Source organism: Mustela erminea, chromosome 10 (assembly GCF_009829155.1).
Source record: "Mustela erminea isolate mMusErm1 chromosome 10, mMusErm1.Pri, whole genome shotgun sequence".
Taxonomy (NCBI): domain Eukaryota; kingdom Metazoa; phylum Chordata; class Mammalia; order Carnivora; family Mustelidae; genus Mustela; species Mustela erminea.
In genome coordinates this window covers 15558264-15585149 of record NC_045623.1, presented here as the reverse complement: position 1 = coordinate 15585149, position 26886 = coordinate 15558264, and the positions used below count along the sequence as shown (strand labels likewise).

At 50.7% G+C, this 26886-nt stretch overlaps 1 protein-coding gene and 1 long non-coding RNA gene across 2 annotated transcripts in view; one reads left to right on the top strand and one right to left on the bottom strand.

The window, feature by feature from the left end:
- Nucleotides 1-15162: 15162 nt before the first annotated feature.
- Nucleotides 15163-21174, bottom strand: LOC116567396. The gene is made up of 3 exons (XR_004276208.1): nt 20851-21174; nt 19470-19612; nt 15163-15501 (listed from the first exon to the last, which is right to left on the bottom strand). It is a non-coding gene; the product is annotated as an uncharacterized LOC116567396 (long non-coding RNA).
- SLC6A17 (solute carrier family 6 member 17) overlaps nt 21173-26886 on the top strand; it is a 48984-nt gene continuing 43270 nt past the window's right edge. Inside the window, exon 1 of the mRNA XM_032302419.1 lies at nt 21173-21588. The gene's annotated coding sequence lies outside the window, so the exon portion shown is untranslated. The remainder of the gene's footprint in view (nt 21589-26886) is intronic.

The window sequence follows — 26886 nt, the reverse complement described above, 5'->3', positions numbered from 1 at the left end:
GGGGCTTTGGAGTCATGCTAAGGACTTTGGTTTTCACCCCAAGTGAGATGGGAGCTGGGACAGGACTTTGAGTGACATGTTCTGACTAAGGTTTTTATACAAATGCCTTTGCTGCCTCCAAGGCTTCACCCTGCCCTTGACCATCTAGATAAGGAGGTTTGTCCATAGCTGCCCCTGCTTCTCATCCAGTCCCACCCCAGGATTGTCAGAACCCTGAGGACCAGAGAAGGGAGTCTGGTGACTCCCCTCCCAGCACAGGGCTCCAGTCCTCAAGAAGCTAACTGTAAGGTACAAATAAAGCTTGGACTGACCCTGCGGGCTATGGGCATGGTGCTCTTCCCCGAAGAGCCCCCAGGAGGAGACAGATATGTCTGTGGCATTCCAGGATGCGACATGAGGAGGCCCATCATGGAGGAGCTCAGAGAATGCGATGTTTGTTCTGGAGGTGCTGGGGGTGGGGGATGAGGTGGGGTGATTCAGAGAGTGGACAAGACCAGAGCTGGAGTGTTAAACAGAGAGGCTGGTGCGGGGGGCGGGGGCAGCCCAGAAAGAGGGAAGGAACAGGAACAGGACACAGTCATACAGAAGGGTATAGAAGGTAGATCCTCAATCTCCAACTCAGGAGTGAGATTAATCAACTTTTCTTTATTTTCTGAAATAGCTTTCAAATCTCTTTTAACTCTGTTGCAGAGGAATGGTGAGAATTTAACCTCAGTCACTGTTGGGGGAACTTACATCACTTTCCCTGGGACTGCTTGAATTCTTGGGGAGCCTCTGGAGAGCCAAGGCGGGGCAGCGGTAGGGGCAGGGACATTTGCCACTGATGTCGCTGGCTCAGAAGGCCCTGCCAGCTGGTCTGGATAGCCACGATCCCTTGGATGCCCTTGCAGCCTGGGCTCCTCTGCTCCATTCACACAGCTCTGGGGATCTGAGAGTGGCAGGAAGTCTGGTCCCTGAGAAAGCCATGCTCCAAAGGACACTGGCACCCTCTGACATGGGCTACCTGTGGTTTGGGACTGGGCCACGAGACAGCTCTGGACCTCTGTTTCTCCTATACTAAAGGGGCAACTAATAAGTCCTTGTGGGGGTGAGTAGGTGGAGAAAAAGATGGGAAGGCAGGCTGCCCAGGGATGGCAAAGGGTGTCAGAGCTTAATGCCTGCAGAGACCTTGAGCCCCACACTGAGGCGCTGGCCCTGGCTTCCTGGGCCCTCTGGGTGTAGTCCGGGGGGTCGTGTACTCACCATGCAGTGGCTTTAGCCAGACACGCCAGGCGTGGGGCGGGCACTGGAGAATCCCCTCTTCTCCCGCTTGGTGTCCGCCCCCCACCCAGGTTCCCAGGGCACTGGCTGCTCTCAGGAGTGGGGAAGGAGTGCCCTGGCCCCCAAATGGCACGCTGGGGACTGTGAGACCTCTCTGCAGACATTCTAGAGGCTGGCAGCTGCCACCCCTGCCGTTTGGAGACTCTGAAAAGCAGGGATTTATGTCTCTTCCCCACTCCCCCTGTCTCTGGCCGGGGAGGACGGCTCATTTTTCACGGTGCCTCGTGACTCTCCAGACTGTATTTTCAGCCTTGGTTTGACGTCAGTCTCCCGCTCTGTCCCTGGGGATCCGTTTTGTACATTTCCAGGCCGACTAGAGCACAGCCTCCCCATACCCTGGGGCCTCTCGTGAGTCCCTACTGCCACCTCTGCGGCACTCCCAGGGCAGCAGGGAGCGTGTGTGGCTGCGTGAATGTGTGTGTGCGCACGTGCGTGCGTGCGTGACTCATGAGTGCGTGGCTCCCACGGAGGCCAGGGGACATGGAGTCAGGGAGGAGAGTTGAGGAGGTCCGCAGGAGAGAAGGCCGGGCAAGCTGGCCGCGCTGTGCTGGGATGTCCTGTGGGGCACGTGAGGGTGTGTGTGCAAGGAGGGGTGGAAAGCCAGACACCAGGAGGGAGGAGCCGGAAGGAGGAGCCAGCCAGGCTGGCTGAGATGGGAGGGGGCCGGTGGGTCCCAAGGTGGCTTCTCTGCAGACGTCCCTGGAACAGGCTCCGTCCCAAGGCCTAAAATTTTGGGGTTGCGGGGGAAGGAGACGATCGGAGGGTGCAGTGGGGGAGCGGAGGAAGAGGGGAGGACACAAGCGGGACGGGGTGGTGACGGAGGCAGGAGAATGGAGTCACAACACAATCACAGATTGTATTTGTACAGTGCCTGCTTGTCCATGTCTATCCCTCATTGAATCCTCAACACAACCCTGCTGTGGTTACTGTTCTCTTTTTACAGTGGAGAAAACCCATTGCAGAGAGACTGTTCTTGGCTCACGGTGCCCTAAAACTCAGCCCAGCTCGGCCCTGGGCTTTGATTTCAGAGTTCAAGCGGGCAAGATCTGCCGTCAGAGCTGAGCTCCTAGACATGCCAGAACCCACATCCAACAGTAGCCCCCATATACTGACCCATGACTTGTGTTTTGGGGTGTCTCCATGTTCATCCCACTTTTGAAGCTAGACTAGGGCTCTGTCCATGGCCAGGAACACCAAGTACAGTCAAAGGACTTCAGTTCCATTTTGTGCCTTCACACCTACAGTCTGTGTGACTCCAGGAGAGTCGCCGAACCTCTCTGGGCCTCCATTGCCTCAGAGCCTTGTACCTGATAAGTTTAGCATGTCCTAGACTAAAACACATCTTCTCTCCCACACCCCACACCTGGGGCCCAGCCGCCCACGCTGCTCACCATCCCGAAGGCTTTCGGTGGTTAACATCCCCCTCAGCCATCCCAAACCAGAACGCGCCAAGTCTTCCTCCCCCCGCTCTTGCCCTTACTCCACATCCAGTCAACGGCCATGCCCTGTTCATCAGGCCCCCTAAATACTTTGAGGCTCCCCATACTCCCTGCCTGGTGTTTGTTCAGTAGATGCTGAAGAAGTGTTGGTTCTTCTGCTCACGAGTCCCCGTCCTGCTTAGAAAAGTGTCTAGGAATCTGACAACGTGAGGGTCGCTGTGACACACTGCAGTTCCCAAGCTCCCTTGTCATTTCTTTGCTGGTCACAGTGTCCCAACTCTCACCCAGGGGCTGTCACCCAGCTCCCACTGCCTGGCCCGGGTTCAGGGTCTCCTGGCTTCCAGGGGTGGCAGTACGCTGCACTGTTAAGTGTGGGCTTTGGGCTCCAACCCCAAGTTGGCTAGTAGCTGTGTGACCTGGGCAAGTTAATCAACCTCTCTGTGTGGCAGTCTCCTTGCCTGTCAGATGGAAATGATACTAGATACCACATCTTGTTAGGAGAATCCAATACATCCATACACACGAGGTACTTTGTACCAGCAAAAGGCAGGGGCTCAACAAATATTAAAAGTTGGTGATTATTGCCTGGACTATAAGAATAGCATCACGGGATCTCTGGGTTTCCAGTTTTGTCCCCTGCAATGCATTCTGCACTCGGTGGCTAAAGAGTGTTCTCTCCCTCCCAGGCAGGGTTGCCAGAGAAAATACGGGATGTCCAGTTCAGATTTAACTAGATGTCTGGTATTTTTATTTGCTAAATCTGGCAACTCTACTCCCATGCTTAAACATTTCCCCTGGCTCTCCACTACCTTTAAAATAAAACCTAAATTTTTAGCATGACATTCAAGTTCCGTGTGACTCAGACCCCTGCTCTCTCCTTTTAATCAGTTACCACCCTCAGCCCTCTCTCCTCTTATGCTCCAGACATCTCCAACTGCCTTCTTGGGATCCCAGAGAATGAAGCTTAGCATTTTGGAGCTAGGAAGAATCACTTGCCATATTTTTAGATGAAGCGAGTGGGGCCCAGAGAGGCTGAAGTCCTGCCCCAAACCACACAGCAGTAAGCGAAGCCCACGCCTCCCAGGCCAGTGTTCTGGCCAGGAACTTAAACTGTCGATCTGAAACACTCAACACCACACTCAGGCCAGGGGAAGACCCTCTCGGAGTGACAAACACATGGGATTTAAAATTCCTGATGTCAGAAGACCTGTGCTGTCTCAGGTTTGGGGGGTGAGGGAAGGCTGGATCTGCTGGCCTGGAGCGGTTCCCAGGGGCCAGGCTCAATGAGCTGTGAGAGGCCCTGGGAATGTTCTGGGCTCAGGTAAGGAGCTCCTCGTGGTCTGGGGGAAGTGCTTCTGGGGTTGGGGAAGCAGAGCCCTGTTGGCAGCTCTGTACTTGAGGTTTGATGTGGAGTGGACACTCACTTCCCCAACTCCAGGCAGCTGAGAGTGAAGGCACGTGAGGATCCTGGACAGAATAAGCCTGGCTGGCCTGGCAGCCTTGGGGTGACCTCAGGGGTGAGCATAGCGTGGTGGTCATTATGGGGGCATCTTTCCCCAGGGGCTTGTGGGGGAAAGGTGGGCAACTTGCTCCCCAGTCTGCTGTTGCCCTGGGATCAGCCTCAAAACGGACCATCTTCCCAGCCAGATCCCGGGGAGGTGCCAGCTCTGTTACACCCACTGGATGAAAATGTCTCTGCTTAGTGCTGCGAACTTGGTCTCGGTAATTGACTTGTATAATGTCCAAAGACTCTGTGCATATAACCAGCCCAAAGTGATGCATCATCTTTAGCAAAAAGATTTATCATGGAATTTGCAGCAGCTTCCCATTTGTCTGGAACAGAAATAGGAACGACTCTCCTTGCCAGGAGTCATCCTTTGTCTTCAAAGCAAATTCCTCCATGGTTGGAGGCTTCTCAGGTCCAGGCTGAGGCCTGTGTCCAACTTCCTGGCCCAGGTCCCAGGGTCTTGGTGTTTCCATCCCAAGAATCTCAGCCGCAGGCATCCGGGAAAGTGAAGCACTGGGTGTAGGAGGCCTGAGTTCTAGAATCGACTCTACCATCAACTGGTTTGGTACCTGGGCAAGTCACTTAATCTTCTCAGGATTTTACTTGCCCATCTGCAGAACGGAAGCTGTGATCCCAGCTTCATCCATCTCACAGCAGAAACGGGTGAGGAATCATCCATCCCCTACCTTGCAGAGAGACCACGCGGTCACGGTTCAGAGCTCGGGCTTTGAGGTCAGACGGATCTGGGTCAAATCCCAGCTCTGCGGCTTAGTTATGTCACACTGGGCAAATTTCTCACCCTCTTGAAGCTCTGGTTTTGTAAAATGAGGTGCTAAGGGTGTCTTTGTCATGGCAGTGTCAGGAAGGAAATGAAGAGATGCACAGCGGCCCTTAGAATGGGGCTGTGCTGGTTCGTCCTCAAGTCCCAACCTACCCTCCTGCTGCAGAGCCAACCTCCTGGGGAAAGCAGGTTGCGGGATGGGTGACACTCGCCGTTAGGGGACGGGTCCCTTGCTGCATGTCATACCATCTTGCTGAACGGCTCACAATGCTAGGGGAGGAAACAGGTGCAGAGGTCAAGGACTTACACAAAGTCACCCAATTTGACCCCAGGAGCTGTGCGCCGCCCCCCCGCCCCCCCCCCCACCGCCGCCACCACGCTGGCTTGTATTCTAGTGGGAGAGTGTAAAGATGGTCAAGTAAGAGTAAGTTCCATGCAGAAGCTGTGGACCCAGACAGGCTTGAGTTTATCTTCCATCTTTGCTACCTGTTAGCTGTGTGTCTATGCCCAAGTCGCTCACCCTCTCTGTCTCATTACGGTAGGTTCTTAGGGTGATAAATGGTGTTCCACAGTGATAGTTCTTATTACTGCTGCTGAAGGTAGGGCACGCTGTGTGCTGAGGGACAACACTGTGGAACTGTGGTTGGTGCTGACAAAATCCACCCAGGGGGCGCCCTGTTGGCTGGAGGGGACCTGAGCAAGCCAGCAGGGAGGAGTGCCATTGAAACGGGGCTTTAAAGGACAGGGAGGCTTCTGATGAGTGGAGCCAAATGAGAGGGCCTTCTAGGCAGAAGGGTTGGTGCCCAGGAAGGTGCTAGCTGGTGGGAAGGCTCAGGAGAATCCTGGGGCGAGAAAGCCCGAAGCCAGAAACCCATGAGGAAGTGTCCCCACTCACGTGCCCACCATACAGAGACGACTGCCTTCTACATCACTGTCTGCATGCCAGGCACTGTGTACCCCTCATCTCTAGTTTCCCCAACTGTTCTTCAAAGTAGGGGTCATCATCCCCTTTCACGGATATGCCACTGAGGCCCAGAGAGACTGAACAAGCCTCCCAAAGGCACAAATGAGCGACAGAGCCGGGAATCCAATTCAGGTCTGTGGGCAGAGTATGATGTCTGCACCGTGGGCTACATACCGCCCAGCAGGAACGGGCGTGGGTGTGGGCTTGCAGTCAGCACCCTTGCTGGGAGCCAGGGGAGGGGGTTAGAGCTGGCCTTGTCCCTGGCCTCCAGCAGTTGGTGGTCCTGGTGAAGTAAACACACGCAGCATGGGTCGTGAAGCCCAGAGAAGGCATGGCTTATTCCCTGGGAAGCCCAGCCTCCTCATCAGGGTACCTGCTTGAAGCCTTGGAGGCTGGGGATGGGCTGCTATGGTCAGTCCACTCTCAGGTTCTCAGTCCGTGAGGGGGGTGGGGCAGGTGGGTGCATGGTGCTCAGCTCCATTAGAGACTATAGATGAATAAGGGAGAGTGAGCCAGCCCCCCACTGGTGGACCTTGGTGGTCCCAAGACCACGTGGTGACAGAGCCCACCGCTGACGTCTGCTTTCACTCTCCGTTTCTTTCAGGAATAGTTCAGTGCCTGTCTTCCCTGAATCTGTTTCCTCCTCGACCCCCCACAGTGACTGAATCACGTGAATCGGCTCTGTGGGCGCCAGCGTCCTATCCCAAGACCTGGCCCGTGTTTCCTCCTCGGCCCACCTCAGGCAGAGGTCTGTCCTTCACCCTGTGCTCTCAGGTCCTGTCCCATCTCCCAGCATCTTGTTGAGAATCCTTCCTCCCTTCCACCTGCCAGGCCACGTCTTCCTCCCCACCTCCTCCTGGAAGCCTTTCTTAACTTCTGCGGCCCTTCCTGCTTCCAGACCTGAGGAGGTCCCTGAACACAGCTGTTTGTTAACACGGTTCTCTTCTGTTTGCTTATCCATATGTTCCGCAACGTGGTAGCTCTGCAGGGGCAGGGAGCGCTCTTTCCCCTCCTCTTCACCTTGTCCTGGCACCGAGCAAGGAAGGGCGCGGGCCATGGTGATGTCCGAAGATTCAGCTGGATGGGGGCAGATCTGGGACATGCCCATCAAAAAAAAGGTTTCCATAGATTACTGCGGATGACATCTGGCTTTGCGTGGACACTACAGGACTTTTCATCATTTATTGGCCACTCCCTCTATGTTTATCAGCCAGGGAGCTGGGGCCGAGCCTTGGCATAGACCAAAAATGAGCTCTGCTTTCACACTCCCTTGGAAGACCTAGCCCAGCCAGGTGGGATAACCTGGGAGCAAAGAGACCTAAAGTTCCACTCACCAGAGCGGCACTTCTATCTCTGTGGCCCTGGTGCAGAGCTGAGCCCCCGTCACGTGTCGAGGAGCCTGTTACGGACACACACCCTACTCTTGACCCAGTTTAGCAACTGATTCCCTGCGTGACCTTGGACAAGTCACTCCACCTTTCTGGGCCTGGTTTTCTTCATCTGACAACAAGGGCAGTGACCTAGAGGATTGTTAAGGTGACTTCCAGCTCTGAACCTTTGCTTCTCGGACTCAAGGCAAGGATGTCTATTGCTTCTCGAATAAAAATGTTTCTTCCCTGACAGGCAGCATGGGGAGATCAATAATCCTGTCAGAGCATCCTTGCAGGCAGGCTAGAGGGCTCTGCATGTCTCCCCCCAAGACTGGACACTTGATCTTTATTCATTGCTCATCCCCACTCCCCCTCTCCTCTCCTCCCTCCAGCCCCCCTTTGCCACCCCACCCCCAGTCCAGGATAAGGCAACCTGCCATGAATGAAGAGTGGCTGGTCACATGGCCTGGTAACCATGGTGACGGATCCCCGCAGCCGGTAGGCATCAAAGTCACATGAGAACCCCGGAAAACTGGCTGAAGTATTTATAGAAACAGGCTGGTGCTTTTATGGAAATGGGTCTATATTTGACTCTGGTACTGAAAGCTGTCCTCTGGCCCTGGGGCGAGGCAGGTTTTGCACCTGATTCTCCCTCCCCAAGCTGGTGGGGCCAACAGCCCCCTCCTTTCCTGTGTCTCCTGGCACACTCCCTTCCTAGGATGCTGTTCCTACTACAGCAGACTCCCCCACCCCCTTCCCATGTCCGAGGGACTGTGCCTTATCCCCAGCTGGGAGTTTGGGGCCCCAGGATGCGGGCATGCGGACAATTATCCTCCTTCCTCGTCCCCTACACCTGCCCTTACAAACAAGAGGAGTGTCTCTCACTGTTCTCAGTAAACACTAGAAGATACTATGACTCCTCAGAGACTTTACCACTTCTTTCTTCCTTCAGAGTTTGGAGGAAGTACACTTCCAAGCACACAACTTCAAAGACTCAGCCACCCAGCCCTCCATGGGGGTATGAGCCATGTTCCGGAAAAGCAAAGTTCATGCTAACAGTAACTCTTGCTTATTGCTTACTCACTGGACATATGTTATCTCATTTAATCCTCGAATGCCCTATAATATACCAACTGCTCTTATCTGCCTCTTACAGGTGAGGACCTGAGCTGCACATCAGAATGAGAACTTGGATCTGATCCCACAGTCCATGTTCTTCCCTCCGTGCCCTGCTGCGGAGAGCAGCGCGTGTGCCTGAGCACAGGGGATGAGAGGGGAGGTGTGGAAAGGGATAGTCTAGAGGAGCAAGAAGAAATGCATTTTTGTTATTTTAATGAACAGGTAATATATGCACATGGTCAAAGAAAAGTTAAAACCAACTAAGATCTATAAACTAAACCTTTCTTCCTTGCTTGCCCGCAGCCATGCAGTTCCTAACCCTAGAGCCAAGCACTATTATCAGTTTCTTGTGTATCATTCCAGAAATATTTGATGCCTCTCCAAGTACATGCAACATACATAAGTGATCCCATCCTCTCCACACTATTCTGCATCTTTTTTCATTTAACAGTGCATTTGGGAGACATTTCCCAATCAGAACATATAGAGCAGATTTGTTCATTTTAATGGCTGCGAAGAATTTCGATGTGTGAAGGTACCATAAATTCTTTAAGCATTTCCTTGTTGATAGATGTCTAAATTGTTTCCTTTTTTTTTTTTATAAACAACTGCTGCAAGGAGTATTTTTAAACAAATGTCTTTAAACAAACACATGTTCAGAATGAGTCTGTGTCTTCATAATTTTGGTAGATGTGGTTTAATTGGCAATGGGTATGTGTTTTTGTAATTTTGATAAATATGGTCTCATTATCCTCCTCAGAGACTGTACAGTTTAAATCATCTCCAATTAACAACTTGTTTGTTACCAACCTCTGAAGAGAATGTTGTTTGTCAACGTGACAGGTAAAAAATCACGTCCTATGATATTTCGATTTGCCAATTCTCCTATTATGAATGAAATGGAACATCTCTTTTATAAATGTAAGAGCCACTTGTACTTTATTTTCCACGAACTCTCTTTTTATACCCTTCTCTTTTACTTACTGATTTTTAGGAACTCTTTATATATGAAAGAAATACTTCTCCCCCCTTCTAAACAGTCATTAAGAGATACCTCTAATCACCTACTGTAGGGCAGAACTGTTCTAAGTGCTGGGGATACAGTTTTGGTCAAGTTGAGGAGCCAAAAACCAGCAAATGAACAGAAAAGTGAGTCAAATGCCAGCTGGTGATAAGTGATTTGGGGAACAATAAAGCAGGAGGAGGCAGAAGGGAGCCAGTGATTATATCATATTTAAAAAGTTGTTCCCCCAGGGCGCCTACTTGTGATCTCTGTCAAGTAAATAAATAAATCTTTAAAAAAAAAGAAAGAAAGAAAGAAAGAAAGAAAGTTCTTCCCCACCCAACATCAGAATAAGTTCTCCATGTTTTCTTTTAGTATTTTTATGGTTTTGTTAAATAAATTAGACTTTTCAAAGGACAAACTTCTGACTTTGATGATTCTCTCTACTGTATATTTACATTTCTATTTCATTAATTTCTATCTTGTCTTTCATTTTCTTCCTTCTGTTCCTTTTGAATCTATTTTCCCAAGTTCCTGAGATGGTTGCTTGGCTTATTGATTTTCAATCTTTCTTCTTTTCTAATACATCTATTTAAGGCTATAAATATCCAAGTACTGCATTGGGTGCATTCCTATGGTTTTTGTTTTTCACATTTATTAATCCTGATACATGTACGATCTGGTATAAGGAGTAAGGAAGGCATTCAGAGTTACTTCTTTTCTGGTGGCCAAATCAATACCATTTACTAAAAATCCATTTTTGCCCAGGGTGCCTGGGTGGCTCAGCTGGGTAAGTATCTGATGCTTGGTTTTGGTTCAGGTCATGATCTCAGGGTCATGATCTCAGGGTTGTGAGATCGAACGCCGTGTCAGGCTCCATGCTCAGCAGGAAATTTGCTTGAGATTCTCTCTCCCTCTGCCCCTTTCCAAACTTGCCTGTGCAGCATTCTTTCAAATAAATAAAATCTTTTTTTTAAAAAGATTTTATTAATTTATTTAAAGAGAGAGAAAAGTCATAAGTAGGCAGAGAGGCAGGCAGAGAGAGTGAGAAGGAGAAGCAGGATCCCTGCTGAGCAGAGAACCTGATGCAGGGCTTGATCCCAGGACCCTGAGATCATTACCTGAGCAGAAGGCAGAGGCTTAACTCACTGAGCCACCCAGGTGTCCCTCAAAAAATAAAATCTTTAAAAAAAAAATCCATCTTTCCCCTAGTCACTTGAAAAAATATAATCTTCATAATAATCTAAATGACTAAGTCTGAGTTTACTTATGAACTCTGTGTTTTCCTCCTGTACTTCTCATACTAGGATAACATGAATTTAAACTCATAGCTTTATAATACAGTTTCTCACCTAAAGAGTTAGTGCCTTACACCACACAAATCCCTCCTCTGGCTATTCTTGCTGGTTTCCTTTTACATGTGAACCTTCGAATTAGCTCATCTAGCTAAAAAGAGAAAAAAAAACTTTTTGTTATTTTCATTGAGATCATTTTAAAACTACAGTTTAGAGAAAATTAACACATTTATTATATTTTGTCTTCTCTTTCTTTTCTTCTGTCCAAATGTGTTTTTGTTTGTTTGTTTTTAATCTCTCAGTGGATTAGGATGCTTTCTTCATGAAGATTTTCTATACATCTTTTAAAGTGTTTTCTAAGTATTTTTCTTTTTTTGTTGTTGCTATGATAATGGAAGCCTTTCTATTACCTTCTTATCGATTGTTGTATATCCGAAGATTATAGATGTTTTACATGTTCATTTTGCATCCAGTCACATTACTGAATTAAACTGTTTAAGTTGTTCAGTTGCAAATTATTTTTGTAAATGGAACTTTCAGCCTTTAAAGGGATAATACACATTATATTTTAAAGCTCAGGGAAAATTTCTTTTTAATGATCCAATGAGTAAGTAAGTGTAAGATGCTTACCGTGGTGGTTTATGAGCTACTGCTAATAGCAACAGTGATAATACTGCCTTGATTTATCTCTTTAATCTTCACAAGGACCTTGTGAGATAAGAGAATTGGATATTATTTCCATTTTCCAGATGAAGAACAAGAAGGTAAAATATCTTTTAAAAAAATATTTTATTTGTTTATTTGACAGAGAGAGATCACAAGTAGGCAGAGAGGCAGGCAAAGAGAGAGGGGGAAGCAGGCTCCCCACTGAGTAGAGAGCCCTCCCAGGACGCTGAGAGCATGACCTGAGCCGAAGGCAGAGGCTTAACCCACTAAGCCACCCAGGCACCCAGGAAGGTCCGAGATACTGAGTGATGGTTGAAGATCGCTTGGCAAGGCTGATTCAGAACCTTGATTTATCTGACAGTGTGCATCACACTGCCTCCGAGAAAGAGAACAAGGCGAGTCCTTGTGTAAAGTGAAGAAAACTTTAGAATCCTCCATCCCAAAGGTGTGTTTCGATCTGTACTCCTGATGTTCACGCAGGGCTGTATTTAGTCAGGGCCCCCATCCTGCTTGAAAAGGATTCTGGGAGTCAGATTCTCCGGGGCAGTTTTGCAGTTCCAATAAGGAGAAGGTTGGAGTTGCCTTGGGGTTGGGGCCTGGCCTGCATTTGTGGGGTGCTTCCTGTTCCTGCGGAGGGCTGTCCATTCTCTTTCATCCTGTGCTTCACTGTCTCACTTCCACAGAGGAGATGAGGACCCAAGTGTTCAGCGGCTTGCTTGAGTCCCAGCGGAGGAAGGTGAAGTATGGGGTGCAGGAAAGAATTGGGAGGCCCCTCCCTGGTTTTTCCGGGGCCTTTGATCTCTCCCTGAGTCTCTTTCCTCGAATTCGTCCTCACTTCTGCCCCACCTCCCCCCAACCTCTCACCACTGGGGTTCTCTCAGAACCTGGACCAAGGAGTGGGTTCCCGGTCAAGAATGAAGAGACTCTCTAGAAGCTGCTGGGAGGTAGAATCGGGAATACGAATAAGGGTCTCCTCTCAGGGGGCGGGGATAATTCTGAAGTGCTCTGGGTTGCCGCCTCCCACTGAAGTCTAGCTGGGAAGTTGTACCCATAATGTCACCGCCATGCTCTAAAACTTTCAATGTCTCCCTATTACCTTTCAGCCTAAGTAGAAGTTTTCAGACTAACACATCAGTCTTCCACATTAGAGGATCCAACTCACCTTCTGGCTTTATCTCTCACTAGTTCCCCAAGCCACACTTCCAAAAGGCCCAGCTGGATCCAGACCTAGGTCTATGGGGTTGGGGACACGGTAGGTCCCTTCACAAGCACATCCCTGTTTGCTCACTATTTCTCTGCAGCGGTCCTCAAGCTCCGGAGAGGAAGCGAGATGGACTGGTGATATCCATGCCGTCATTGGAAAATGATAATTCTATTTATGCAGCTCGAGCTTAAGTTAGCTGTTTTAGCAGCCATTTCCCATCGTTGCTTCCTATTTATGCTTGAAATATACAAAAACTCTAATTATTTTTCACATAAAAAATGTGATGGAACCAAAGGATGGAACCAAGAATGGTGGATTTGGAGAAACAGGAAACAAACCTGTCAAGGGTAACGAACTCATTTTTGTTGTTTCTACAAAGATTCTTACTTGAATTATTATATGCGCGTACATATAGGCTACTGGTGCACCACAGAATCCTATTCCTTCTTCCAGGAAACCTAATGCTCAGGGCAAAAGCAGAACTGAGCACAAATCCGTAGGTGCTAACAAAGTCCTTCAGGAAAGTTTGCTTTCTTTTATGTATGGATGAAGTCCATCATTGTCTTCTCACCGCTGGGGCCGATTTGGGGCTTTTGTTAGGCCCTGTCCAATACAGAGGAAAGTTGTTTATCTCTCTTCCATGTTGTCTTTGGCTGATGGTGTAAACCCCGCCTGGGAACTCAGCCGTGAGCTGACTGAGCTTAGCACAGTGCCAGATACAGGGGAGCTTTCCCCAAAGACGATTTGCAAAGAGACCCACAGCACAGAGACAGGAGCAGGTGGGCTGGGAGCAGCAGGAAAGGCTGCTGCCTGCCCCGCCCACCCCCACAGTCCCACCAGATGGGCCTGGCGAGGGGGCGGCTGCCTGCTGTGCACTGACTGCCAGGGAAGTCCCTCCCCCGTTCAGGTTCCCACCGCTCCCCCCTTTACACGCGGCTCAAGTTTGGACGGGTGACCTTCCCGACAGCTGGGATTGCCAGCAGAGCTTCCTCCCTGGGCGCAGTTCTGTTCCACCTACGCTGGAGCCCAGGACAGAGGGCTCTGGCCAGAAGCACCTCTTTCCAAGCTTGTGACCCAGCTCTCTACTGTGTCGTTGTCACCATCACCATCATTGCGTTGTCATCATGATCCCAGTAGCAGTGGTCCTGTAGAGGCCTCGCTCTGTGCCTGCTGCTAGTATAAACGTGTTCCTTTTAATGATCAATATCCTGTGAGGAGGGTGCTATTCTTTTATTTACTTATTTGTTAAGAATTTATTCACTTATTTGAGAGAGAGAGAGAGCATGAGAGAGACAGAGAAAGCACGAGCAGCTGGGTAGGGTAGAGGGAGCCGGAGAAGCAGGTTCCCCACTGAGCAGGGACCCTGACAAGGGGCTCGATCCCAGAACCCTGGGATCATGCCCTGAGCTGAATGCAGACGCTCAACCGACTGAGCCATCCAGGCGTCCAGGAGATCGTTATTCTTATCCCCATTTTGCAGGTGGGAATACCAGGTCCTGAGAGATCCCACACTAGTGACAGGGGTGTGAAGCTGTGAGCTCTGGTGCTGGTGCGCAGGGGCCGAGTTTCCAACACACTCATGTCCTACTGCCCCACGCTGCTCCCACATCCCTGCCGCTGAGAGCTGGGATGCCCTTTCTTGCTCATTTTCTAACTGAAGAGGGCAGATGTGGGTCCTTTCTTCTGCAGACTCCAAAGGATCGGAGAGCTGATGAAGCCTATAGGGAGGGTCTCATTGGAAAAACAAAGTACAATTGAGTAAGGAGGCAGCCGCAGGCAAGGAAAAAGAAGTAAGGAAGCAGAAGTGCCAGGAGTGGGGGTAGCCCGGGAGGAGGTCAGAGCTCCTGTTCTAGGTTCCACTTTCCATTCCCCCCAGGGAGTTGATGCTGGCATTTCCCTCTTCGTTCGTGTGAAATTCCACAGACCTACAGGGCTTGGCTTTATCCTCAGAAGCCATAACAGGATAACCATCCTTCGGGAACTGCAATAGGCCTAGCATTTGTTCTAAAGACACATACAGTATCAGCAGTGGGTGGGGACTTTTGCCTCCGCTGTGTTTTACATCTTGAATCCTACCTGGGTGAGGCTTGCTCCTCCCCTTTGCTCATCTAATTCAATGAATCTGGGAGGATGGGGTTCCTGTGATGGCTGCGGGAAAAGGCCAATTTTCTACTTCTGAGTCGTTGATGAGGGAGATCTCCAAGGTGTGAAAGTAGCATGTGGTCACTGACCTTCTTGCTGCTTCCATGCTTACTTAAAAATTACCCGGCTGTTCTGGTTATTATTATTATTTTTTAAGATTTTTATTTATTTGACAGAGAGATAGAGAGAGATCACAAGTAGGCAGAGAGACAGGCAGAGAGAGAGGGGAAGCAGGCTCCCTGCCAAGCAGACAGCCCAATGTAGGACTCGATCCCAGGACCCTGAGATCATGACCTGAGCTGAAGGCAGAGGCTTAACCCACTGAGCCACCCAGGTGCCCCATGTGCTGGTTATTGCTGTGTAATGAAGCATCCTAATACACAGTTTGATTAAAGCATTAATTTTTTAAAGCATTAATTAAATAATTAAAGCATAAAATTAAGGTGATCATTATCTTTCTCTATTTCATGGTTTCTGGGCATCAGGCATTTGGGAAGGACTCAGTGGGTGGCTCCATGCACTGTCCACATGCGGGGACTGAGTGGGTTGGAGGAGCTGCTTCCAAGATGATGCACTCCTGTGGCTGGCGAGGTCAGGAACTCAGCCCTCGCTGGAGGCTGGAGACCTCTTCTCCTCATCGGCTTCTCTCTAGGCTCCACAGAATGGTAGTCAGGTTCTAAGAGCAAGCATCCTGAGAGAGAGAATGGAAGCTACCATTTTCTTACGGCTTGGGTCCAGAAAAATACATGACTTACCTCCCTTGTTCGGGCAGGACAGATCCCAGATTTAAAGGGAAGAGATATAAGCGTCACATCCTGAAGAGAACACAGTCAAACAATGTTGGGGCCTTTTACAAAAACACCCACACTGGAAAAACTAATAATTGTGCCCCTCAGGACAAAGGAGAGATCATAGCTTAGCATCTGTGTGTTTCAGACACTCAGAAACACAGTTTAAGTTAATTGCAATTTGGGCTGCTTCCCTGTGTCCTGGAAAAAACCATGGCCAACACTTCCTCCTACACCTTACTACTTAATGATTCTGGGGCGTAGCGTTCCTTGGATTCCTGTACAGAGAAATAAAAATTAGGAGCATTACTTCAGTGTCTTTCTTTTCAGGAAGACAGGCTTGGGTGGAAGAGGAAGAGCTGGGGAGGGGAGATTAACCAGTAAATGTGTCTCCTCTTCCAAGTAGGACCACTATTGAGAAGAATGGATTAGGTCATTGTGTTGGACCCGCCATACTTGACAGGGCTTCCCGACCTATAAGCTTTGACTGAGCACCTCTTATATGTATGTCCTGTGTTGGGTATGGGGGCGCAAAGCATGGAGAGATGAAGAGGAAGAGGTCCCTGCCTTATATGCAGCCACACTCTTAATTTGAGAGGTAAGGCATAGACATGGGAAGGGGGACCTACTTTATAAAGCCCTAAATGTCAAGGTTGAGAGCAAGAACTTTGGTCCTGGGATGGCTTCGCTGTATGACTTGGACACCAACCCTGAGTTCCTCTGTGAGTAAGCTGGGGTTACTAATAGTCTTACCTCATAATATTATCCTATATACTTTAAACATCTTTCTATAGTCCTGGCAAGAAAGAATCAGTTTTCTAGATGTTCAGAGGGGAGATGGCCACTGAGAGCTGGAGGGTTCAGGAAGACTTCCTGATGGAAGTGTTCCTTCCCTCTCCATGCTGGGACCTTCAATCAGGGATATCTTCTGAGCTTTATTTTCTTTCACCTCACTGAAAATGTTGACACTGTGGACTGCCTTCTCCTTCTAGAAACACTTTCTTCTGTGATAAACATTGTCCACTCACCTCTTGACTCTTCCTCTGTGTCTTCTTTCCTGACCCTTCTTGCTCCTCCTGCCCCTCCAAAGCAGGCACAGCCCCCCAAGTTCTGTCTTCTTGACTGTCTTTTATGTAGTTCCCCTCCACTTCAGCACCACGTTTCCACTCATGATGTCCAAGTCTGTCCTCAGCCCTCTCTCCTGAACTTTATAGCCATATTTCTTTTTTTTTTTAAAACAATGTATTTATTTATTTATTTTAAAAGATTTTATTTATTTATTTGGCAGAGAGAGATCACAAGTGGGCAGAGAGGCAGGCAGGGTGGGGGGAAGCAGGATCCCTGCTGAGCGGAGAGCCCGATGCAGGGCTCGATCCCAGGAACCCAAGATCATGACCCAAGCCGAAGGCAGAGGCTTCTTCCACTGAGCCATCCAAGCGCACCCCCCCACCCCGTATTTCTAACCTCACCGCTTTATCTATTCTTTCAGCAAATCCCTGTGGAGAGTCCACCTTGTGGTGAAGGACATGGTCTCTGCCCTCATGGAGTTTACCCATCAGCCAAGGAGACCATCACTCAGCAGCCAGTCACACCATTAGGCATCTGGTTACGATCATGAAAAGGGCTACAAAGAAGAAATATCTGCTTGGGAGGTAGATTGAATTTTTCTCCGTGGTCAGGAGAGGTGTGAAGAATTGAGGTTTGAGGTGAACTGGGTAGATGAGCAGGGAGTGAGGGAAGAGGAGAATGGGACAGAGAGGCTCTCTGTCAGAGAGGGAACATGGCTGAAGGCCAAGTCAAGAAGGAGTGGGTGCATAGGAGAGCCAGGAGAAAGTTGGAGCAGGCAGTGGGCTGTAGGGAAGGCCATTTGGGAAGGTGTGAAATGAGGCTAGGGCCAAGGCAAGGCCTGGAAGGACGTGTTGAAGATGTGAGCCAAACTCTGCAAGCTTGAGAAGAGTGTAGTCATATCTGGACTTCTAAAAGATCGTGCCATTGTGGTGTGGAGAAAGGGAGCAAGACTGGAATTATCATCAGGAGGTGATGGTGAGAGTCCAGGTGAGCCATTATTTTGGTCTGGACTGATGGCAGCAGAATGAAAAAGAAACAGACAGAATCTAGAGGTACTTAGAAGATGAAATCTCCCAGATTTAGTGGTAGATTGCACAACAGAGTGAGAAAGAGGAGGTCTCAAGGATGATTACTGGGTTTCTGACTGGCTCAGCTCTTCATGGAGCCAGGGAAGACTGGAGGAGGAACAGGAAGTGAACTGCAGAAAGTTTCCAGGGTAGAACCTTGAATGGTGAATGTATTTCTTACACATCTGCATTGGATGTGATTCCAAAGGAGTCAAGGGGAAAGATGGAGTAGGAAGTTGAGCATGTAGAGCTCAGAGGATATCTGGAATGGACATGTAGAGGTGGGAATCAGTGGTCGGTCTGGGAGACGCTCTAGGAGAGAGGTACAAAGGGTGAAAAGGCTAGGGCTCTGGGAGGCCCAGCATTGAACTGGAAGGGGAAACTGAGAGGTGGCCAGAAGGTAGGAGGAAAGCCAGGGAATGTGGAGTCCTAAGGAAGAGAGTGCTAGAAGGAAGGAGAGCCAAGACAAGTATCATAGAGAGGTCAGGGAGATGAGGACTTGGAGACTGTTCCATGGATTTAGTGACATAGAAATCCCTTGTGACCTTAGTAAGAGAAAGCCATTTGGCAGCATGATGGGCAGAGGTGAGTTGGAGAGTGAGTGGGGATTGAGGGAATGGAAGTAGGCTATGTGGGAGACAATGAGAAGGTAGGGATGGGAGCTTTAGTGACTTTGTAAAAGGAAGATAGCTGCTAAGAAGGATCTAGTAGCAAGGGAAATGTGGACAAAGGAAGAAAGAAGAGGAGTAACCCACAGTGATTGAGGATCTCAAGAAGCGTGGGACCAGGGGACCCAGTGGGCAGATGGGGGCTAATCTCAGGGAGCAGGAGAGACTCTCCAATGCTGTACCAGGAAGGAGGAGGAGAGGGCAGGTGCAAATATAGGGGCATGGGGGGGACAGGTCTGCTTTCATCAGTGGAAAACCAAGGGGGGCGTCTGGCCAAAATAAAGCAGGGATCTATGTGGTATTAGTGCTACAGTGGGATGGGTATTTAGGAGAGTGGAGAAGACTGGAGTGGCCTCCAACAGAATGGAGAAGTAAGTTGACCAGAGAATCCTAGGAAGGTTGTTGTGCCACTTGAGAGCCCACTTGAGGTTAATGACCATGAAAAGCAGAGGGACACCTGTGTGTTCCATAGTGTGTTTTTCTCTAGAGAACTTGGCATAGAGAAAGCCAGTATTGAGTTCATTCATGGTTAGGGCTTGACTGGGGTTGATGTGACATACAGGTAGGGAAGCAATGGACATCTTGGGGTTATCCTTTTGATAGCCCACGGACATTTTATTTTCAATATGTCCTAGATCCATGATCTCATTACCTTCTTCCCTACTGCTCCTCAAATCTGTTCCTCTTTTGAAATTCCCTATCCTGGTTAATAATAATAAATCATCTAATGATACCACTAATAACAGTCATTTTTAAAGCATATATATCAGACGTAATACCAGATATTTTTAAAAATCATCTCATCTGATCATCATAACAGCCTTCTGGGGTATTATTCATTGTACAGATGTGGAAACTGAGGATCAGAATGCGATATCACTTGCTCAAGGTCTCTAGGAAGTGGCAGTTGGGATGAGAGGAAACAGGTCTGCAAGGTCCAAAGTCCTATCCTTCCCGATCAGCACACCATTACTGCAATGAGTTCCCTTGCCCCAAAACCACCTAACTCTGACCCCGCCCTTCTTCACCATCCCCCACCAGGTCCAGTGTCCCATTCTGTTGGTTCACCTCTGGCACGTCTCCTGGATCACTTGCTACTTCCTGCCGTGCCTCTTCACCCCACTCTGTGTTATTGGTTGAGTCTCCTTGCATGTCAGCTCCACGAGGATAGGGATCATCGCCTGTCCTGTTCTCTGCTGTGTCCTCAGGGCCTAGAATAGCACCAAGCAAACGCTAGCTAGCACTCAGTAGCTGTTGAGTGAAAGGATAGATGTCATTTGGGAGATAAATCTCCATGGGAGTCTCACATTTCTGTAGGCCTTGTGGGCAGAGGCACTGAGGGCTGTTTGCTTCAGACTATCTTTTCGAGGGTATTTGCATAGTGAACAGCTTCGGGAGACACTCTCCCTCAGTGGAAGATGGGCTTGTTTGCTGTCTAAGATAACACTGTCTCTCTCCAGGGCAAATGCTGGCAGGTTTGCTTGCAGCCCATTATAAAGCACTGGGGCTTCTAAACTTAGAATTCCTCAGGGTATGCAGGATCACAGGGACCTAGCCCTTCCCATGGAACTTGGAAAGCAAGGGAAACTGACTTGCAAGTGAAGCTCCTGCTTCTTGCTGCACTACAGGTAACGAAGTCCTTTGTCTCTGGCCATGGAGTCTCATGTCTTCTGCCAGCTTCCATGAAACAGTGGCAGATTCACTCTTTAGAATCCAAGGGTAAAAATCTCAGAACCTTCAGAGTTTGTGACAGTGGCCCTCTTGCCTGTCAGTAGGACAACTGAGAATCAGCCTCCACCTCCCCCTGCCTCTCCCTTCCCCAAACACTGTCTCTAATGCCAAGGTCCCTTAGAGCACAGAGAATTCATCCCAGACTCTCTCCACACAACCAGCCCTCCAAGGCTGGGAAGGATGGCTCCCCCTCCCTAACTTCACTCCTGTTACCCCACTCCTCCAACTTGGGCAGTCAGTCACCTCTGCTGCACACCTTCTCCACTCTCTGATATCTTTTTCCTTGTCATGCTCTCCCCTCAAGGGCCAACCTTCTCCCTTTCTGTCGGTTGAAGTCCTGTCCACCCTTTGAGGCTAGGATCCCACTTCCTTCCTCAAGGCCTGCCCAGAGCCCAGTCAGAATTTTCCTTTCCCTTCATCGTCCCCTATTTTCCCCATGTTATAGGGTTCCCCAGTCTTTCGGCCTGATATTGTGGCTCTCTAGGTAACCCCCCTCTGCCTGTCCCAGAGGTTCCCCCAACAGTTCTGTGATCTTCTCAACCCCGTGGCATACAGGAGAAGCTCAGCAGAAAAGTACTATATTGAAGTTGAACCGCAGGGGAAACGGTCTTGAGGAGGGTAGGACAGAAGAACGGTGGAGCGGAAAAGGAATTCCAAGCAGGGGAAGAATGAGCGAAGGAAGACAGGGAGGGGGAAGTGGCTACAGGAGAGTAAGCACTTTGGCTGGAGCTGAGTTCACAAAGGAAGGCCAAAGAGCTGCTCCTTAAAAGGTGAAGAAATAAGGCCCAGGACTCCGCAGGCCCTTGGCCATCGGGGCCCCATTCCTCTCTGAGGACAGAAGCCCTGGTAATGCTGTCCTAGGGTCTGGGTCCCTTGGGCTGGCGCCACAAGAGGCTGGTCCCAGGTTAGCCCCTCTCCCTCTCCTGGCCCACCCCCTCAGCCTGCATCGTCGGCCATCAGAGCCTCGCTTGCGGCCCCAGAGCCTCGCACTGACGCGGGCCCGCGCGTGAGTCAAGCCTGCGTCACGGCGCCCCGCCGCCAGGGTGGCCTTTCGGAAAGCGAGGGAACAGTGCGCGCCGCGCTCCGCCCAGCTCCGTTCCGCTCCGCAGAGCCGGCGCGGCCAGGGCACAGGGAGGGCGGCACTCGGCGCCGGCGACCGCAGCCGCACGCGCCGTCTCCATCGCGGGACCTGGGTTCCAGCGCTGCTCCCTAGAGGCTCGAGCGCGCAGCGGGCGGGATCTGAGCCGGGACCGGCGGCGAGGGAGGGAGCGAGGAGCGAGCAGAGTCGCGTGCGCGAACGCGCGACTCCAGGTCCCCTCCCAGACCCGGCCGGTGCCCGCCGCCGCCAGACTCGGGCTGCCCGTGGGAGGGGCGGTGCGCACGCCATCCGTCTGGGACCGCAGCTACTCGGCCAGAGTGCAGGGGCCGAGTCCGCGCGACGGCCCACGCGGGACAGGTGAGTCGCCGGCCGCGCCCCGCCCGGGTTTACCGCGCGAGCCACCGCAACTTTAGCTGTTCCGGCCCCGCCCCAGCCAGGAAGGCCTAAGGACAGAGGCGCGAGGAGGCGCCGCCAGGTACCCGCCCGGCCCTGAGCGGGCCCCGGGCTCCTCCCGCCGCTCCAGCCTCTGTTGCCTGGAGACGGAGCCCCGGGGCTCGCGCTCCTCCGCGCTCACGGGTTGGCCAACCGGCTCTAGCTTCCCGGGCTCAGGAGGGCCCAAGAACTCCGGGGGTAACCGGGCAGAGCTGCAGAGGCAAGCGCCCCGCAGAGGACCAGACTGGAGACCCGGCCGGTGTGGCCGCCTGGAGCTGCGCGCCCAGGGCGCAGTTCCCGCGAGGAGGCTTCTGCGCGGCTGGAGACCCCAGCCCCAGCCGCTGGGCTTCAGGCCCGTGACCTTGACAGTAACATTGGCCAGAGAAGCAGAGAGCTCACGCCCGAGATGAATATTTAATTCCCAGTCTGGGGCTGGACCGCGCTCAATTCGGAGCTAGCGGGGAGCCCATCTTCCCTCGAGGGAAGCGCGTCTGGCAACCGAATGGCGGACATGGGGGACGTGCGCGGGGTGCGGGTCTGGAGGACTGTCTCGGGAGAGGCCTCTGCCACGTTTATACCTGTGCGCATCGTGCTCCCAAACTGTGCTCGCCGTAGTCTGGGGAGGGCAGTTCCCCTAGGGGCGCGGCCGCTGAGGAGGGTAGCCCAGTGCTATCTTTTAAAGCCCAAACAGCCCTCTCGGACTTTAAGTGTTAGGAAATCCTGAGGTCACTCACCTTTATAGGACCCAGTTGCTATCAAGTGGAGCTAAAAAAAAATTTTTTTTTTAAAAAAATCCCATTCCTCTTTCCTTCTTTGGGAAAACCTTTAGGAATTAGGAAATTTCTAACCAGAGCTGCCTTGGTGGGGGTGCAATTCAGCTGTGAGAGTGAGACAGGAAGGTTGGGTTGGTGAGACAGGGCAGCGGTATACAGAAAAAAAGATGCTTGTGAGGGGGCTGTCCTTGTTAATAGGAACTTCCAGGAGCTAAGAAAATCCTGTAATGGCTCCCCAAATATTCAACCAAAACTTGAGTTGGAGCCTGTTAGATGGTGCTGGACATTCTGATGGATGCCTAGAGAGCAAGGTCAGAGTGTGTTGAGGTTAACAGCAAAGGATTCTTGTATTTCGTGCTGTGCCTACATTGTCCCACGGTCCAGTGAGGTAGACACATCACCCAAGCAGGAAGGGCTTTGAGGTCACACCTGACTGTCCTTGGCTGTGGCCCATCCAGTGGGACCATCAGAGGTTTTGGCTCCTGTGCTGGCCTTTTCTCTAACGAAGCAGCTGCAGCTAAGTAGGTGGTGAGTTTCAGCAAATCCTTGCAGCTTGGCCCGAGTGACTCAGTGCAGGAGGCAAATCGTGCCCACCGGTGCTGATTGGAGTCAGTTCGTTTGGCCTGAGTCACACACAGAGTTGTGTGTCAGCTATTTATGAGTTGTATGGAGTTCTTTATCTGGACTTGTAAGCAGAAACCCCAGAGCTCCCAGGGTTTTGGGGTCACAGAGGTGGGCAAGTCCTCAGGGTGAGCTAAGCAGAGCTCCGGCTGTCTGGCTCCTGGGCAGAGGTCCTAGAGCTCTGGCCCCATGGGCAAGGCAAGCAGGGGTTGGGGGGTGGCTTGGAGCAGAGGTTCCGTGGGAGGCTCTGTGATTGTGGACAGAAATGGGCCCTGTGCTCTGCCACATGCCGGCATGGGGTGACCTTGGACAAGTCACTTTACCTCCAGAGCCTTGATTTCTTCAGTTATAAAATGGGGATGCCTCTAGTGCCTTTTTCTCAGGCTTATTTGGAGCCCCTTGCTGGACACCTAGCAGATGCTCGTGAAATGTTGATTCCCCACACTTTTCTTTATGGTCCTTAAACAGCGGTAGTTCTTCTCTCCCTGCCCTTGTGCCTTGGTGTGAGAAGGGGTGTGGAGACCAATGAAAGTGTCAAGGCTTCTCACGTGGTTGAGAAGGACCCGTAATTCAGCTTTAAACTGACCTCTTCCCAACCTTTGGGTCTCCCCAGGACACCCTGAGTAAGAGCAGGATTACAGGGCGGGGGGTGGCGGGAAGAGCTGTGCTGGGTCTGGTGGGTGTGCTCGGCTGTCTGCAACAGCTCCGGGGCGAGACTCCTGCACGGACCTTTACTCCTTAGGATCGTGGGTGACTGTGGCCTGCTCTCAAGTTGTGGCATTTAGCTGGGTGGACTCCAAGGACCCCTGCCCTTGGATAAGATCTTGCCCTCCTCCCCCCACCCCCACCTGTCCTGTCCACCATGGAGTTGGAAGCTGCATGACAACCATTCTGGAGAGGAGACTGTGTTATTCTCCTGCCTTTCCCGAGGGATCCTGGCCCCTCACTCTCTCTTTCTGTAATGTCTGTAGACTTGGTGTAGCTAAGAAGTGTGCGCCTCAAAAGTAAAGGCAGTAAGGGGATCCCCAGTGTAGCAAGAGGCCCAGGGGACTCCAGTCTACTACTGGCAGTGTGTGTGTGTGTGTGTGTGTGTGTGCGCGCGCGCATGTGTGTGCATGAGGCACACGCACCCTGGAGGTATGCCCTTCCCACTGGATCTGGCAGCAAATTTCTGAGATGAGGGCATTCTTGACAAGCAGGGTCCCTCTGCCTGTCTACCTTCCCTCCCCTCATGCTCCTTTCCTGTCTAATTTAGCTGCAGCAGGACAATTCATCACCAGTCCCTTTAAGGTTGCTAAGATAAGCAGCAGAATAGTTTAAAGGGAAGATGGATTTGAGCTTTCTTCCTGGAAGCAGATCTGAGTTATGGCTTGCTCCTGGGCTGGGCTGCAAGGCGTTCTCACAGCAAAACATCTGGAGCACCCAGGCTGGGAAAAGACTCTGTAAGTCAGCCCCAACAAAGTCCTTTTCCGTCATCCTCCCCGACCTTGTGTCCCAGACTACCAGAGGTCAGAAGCACAAGACTACTGGTGGATCTGTATTAGTGTGCTAACCTAGATGGGCAGGTTAGTGACCTGTGGGGAAAGGCCAGCTTGGCGTGCTTTTAGGGCGGGTGACTGCCATTCTAGGTTCCAGCAACCCACGCCATGCTTGGCACACAACAATGACGCCCAGGTTTTTACCAAAGGCTTCAGTGTTATGCTAAGTGCTTTATTCATATACCATCTCATTTAATCTTCGCTACAACCACAGGAGATGGATAGTGCTCTCTGTACTTTACAGATGTGGGACTTGATGTTCAGAGAGGTGAAATAATTTGTCCAAGGTCACACCGATAGTGAGCAGCAATCTGGCAATCTGAATTCAGGTACGGCAGGATCCAGACTTTATGCCCCGAACCACTTAGGTGATATCTTCACGGTATGCTCTTAATAAATATTTGCTGGCTACCTGAGCATTTATCCAAACAAGGTGTTCTAAGCCTGTGGGTCCGGTTCTTTAAGCCAGTGCCCCAAGGAAGCAGAAAATGAGCCTCCACCAATGGGAATTTGGTAGAGAATGAACATACGTAAACTTCCACGGTTTGGGAAATCTGGTCTGTCGTGCCTGGTGGGTTGAAATCCAGCCGAAGATCCCAGGCCCCATTGTCATGCTTTACTGTCCTGTTGGTCTTTTTCTTCCCGATCTCTACCACTCCTGACCTCATTTCTTAAAGTTTATCCAAGTCAGGGGTTGGTGCTGGAAGCAGCGAGGGAAGAGTCCCGGCAGGCTGGATGGTACCCGGAGGATGTCTGCCTCCGCAGAATCAAGGTGGCCGTGTGCTGCTGGGAGCTCTGGTGTGTCAGATTTCTCTGCTGGAGAGCATGTGCCAGGGACTTGGAGGGATTTCTGGTTAGGCCCCAGACCCCAGAGCGAAACTGTTAACACTCCAAGGTTATTTATGGCAGCTGCTGGCATGGGCTGCTCAGAGGGATGCTGCTTGCTTCCTAGTCTTGTCCCATGGAGAGCCCACTGTCCTCACCCCTGGGGCATTGCCCTGGAGTCCTTGGCTGCTCTGGGAAATGTGGCTTCTGATTCTTCCTGCCTCTTCATCTCTTCGCTCTCTGAGAAATCATCAGCCCTGGGAGAATAGGCCCGTTTGTCCTATCCTGCCTTGTACCTGCAAGCCACCATTGATCTTGGGGAAGTTCCTGTAGGTGAGGGTGGAAAACTGGAGTGTAAGCATTATTGCTTCTCCACCCCACCCCCAGAGGACATGAAGAGTTCTCCCAGAAGCCCTTGCTGCACAAGCAGCCATTTTGTGCAGATACAGTGCTTTGAAAATTCCCCCTCTCCCACCTCCATGAGTAATTATTTAAATTAAAATGTGGTTCAATCATGGCTAAAACTAGTTATTTAAAAAAAAAAAACTAGATATTCACGGTGTTCAGAAGATTTACAGGTGAGAACCTAAGCTCAAATGCAAGATGGATTGCTGTACTACATTATTCTCGTGTTTGTGACTGGGTATATTTTGTTGGAGAATAATTCTGGGTCAGGTGAGTCCTGAGTAGCCTGAGTCTCCAACCTGGGTATTGAGACTTAAAGCCCTATCTGGCTGGGGCCTCTTGTGGAGTGAAGGCATAGGCAGGAGGAAATAATGCCCAGCTCCTGGGCTCTGGGCTCATCTCATCTCCTGCGTTTGTCCCACCGAGCTGCCTCTCTATCTTCCAGGGCTACTCATGGTTCATTTGGAGATAACAAGTTGCCTCTCACTGTACTCCATTGTTTCTAATTACTGGGTTAATTAGAATTTCCCCTGGATTCTGTGCACCACTAATTTGCGACCTATTCTTTTACTCACAAAAAAAATTCATTGGTCCACACCCCCAAATTCTGCTGCTTGCATTTTTCTCTTTAATTATAAGACTCCTGGCTCCTGTGGTTTTAAATCCTACTCCAGGCCAGGAGTGCCGTTTGTTAAAGCTCCCTTTCGAGGAATGAGACCAGTCACCTGCTGGAGTGCCTCCATCAGGTGCTGTCAGGTGCGTATTCAGTGAGGATGTGGACCTTCTCTTCCCTAGGGGTGGGTCTAAGGGAAGGAGGGCAGCCACAACCCACAATTAGCTCCCAGAATGGCCGGGTGGGCGCTGTCCACGGTCCTGGCACACCACAGAGATGCCCCGCCGGCTAGTGATTTGGGGACTTCTTTAGAGCAGCTGGAAGGAATCTCCTTGACCAGTTCCCCAACTCTCATTATGCCATTGGCTTTAGGGAAGGACCTAGCCAAATGAAGAAACTCCTAACCACAGGGAGAAACGATGGTAGAAGGACTCGCCTCACTGTTGAC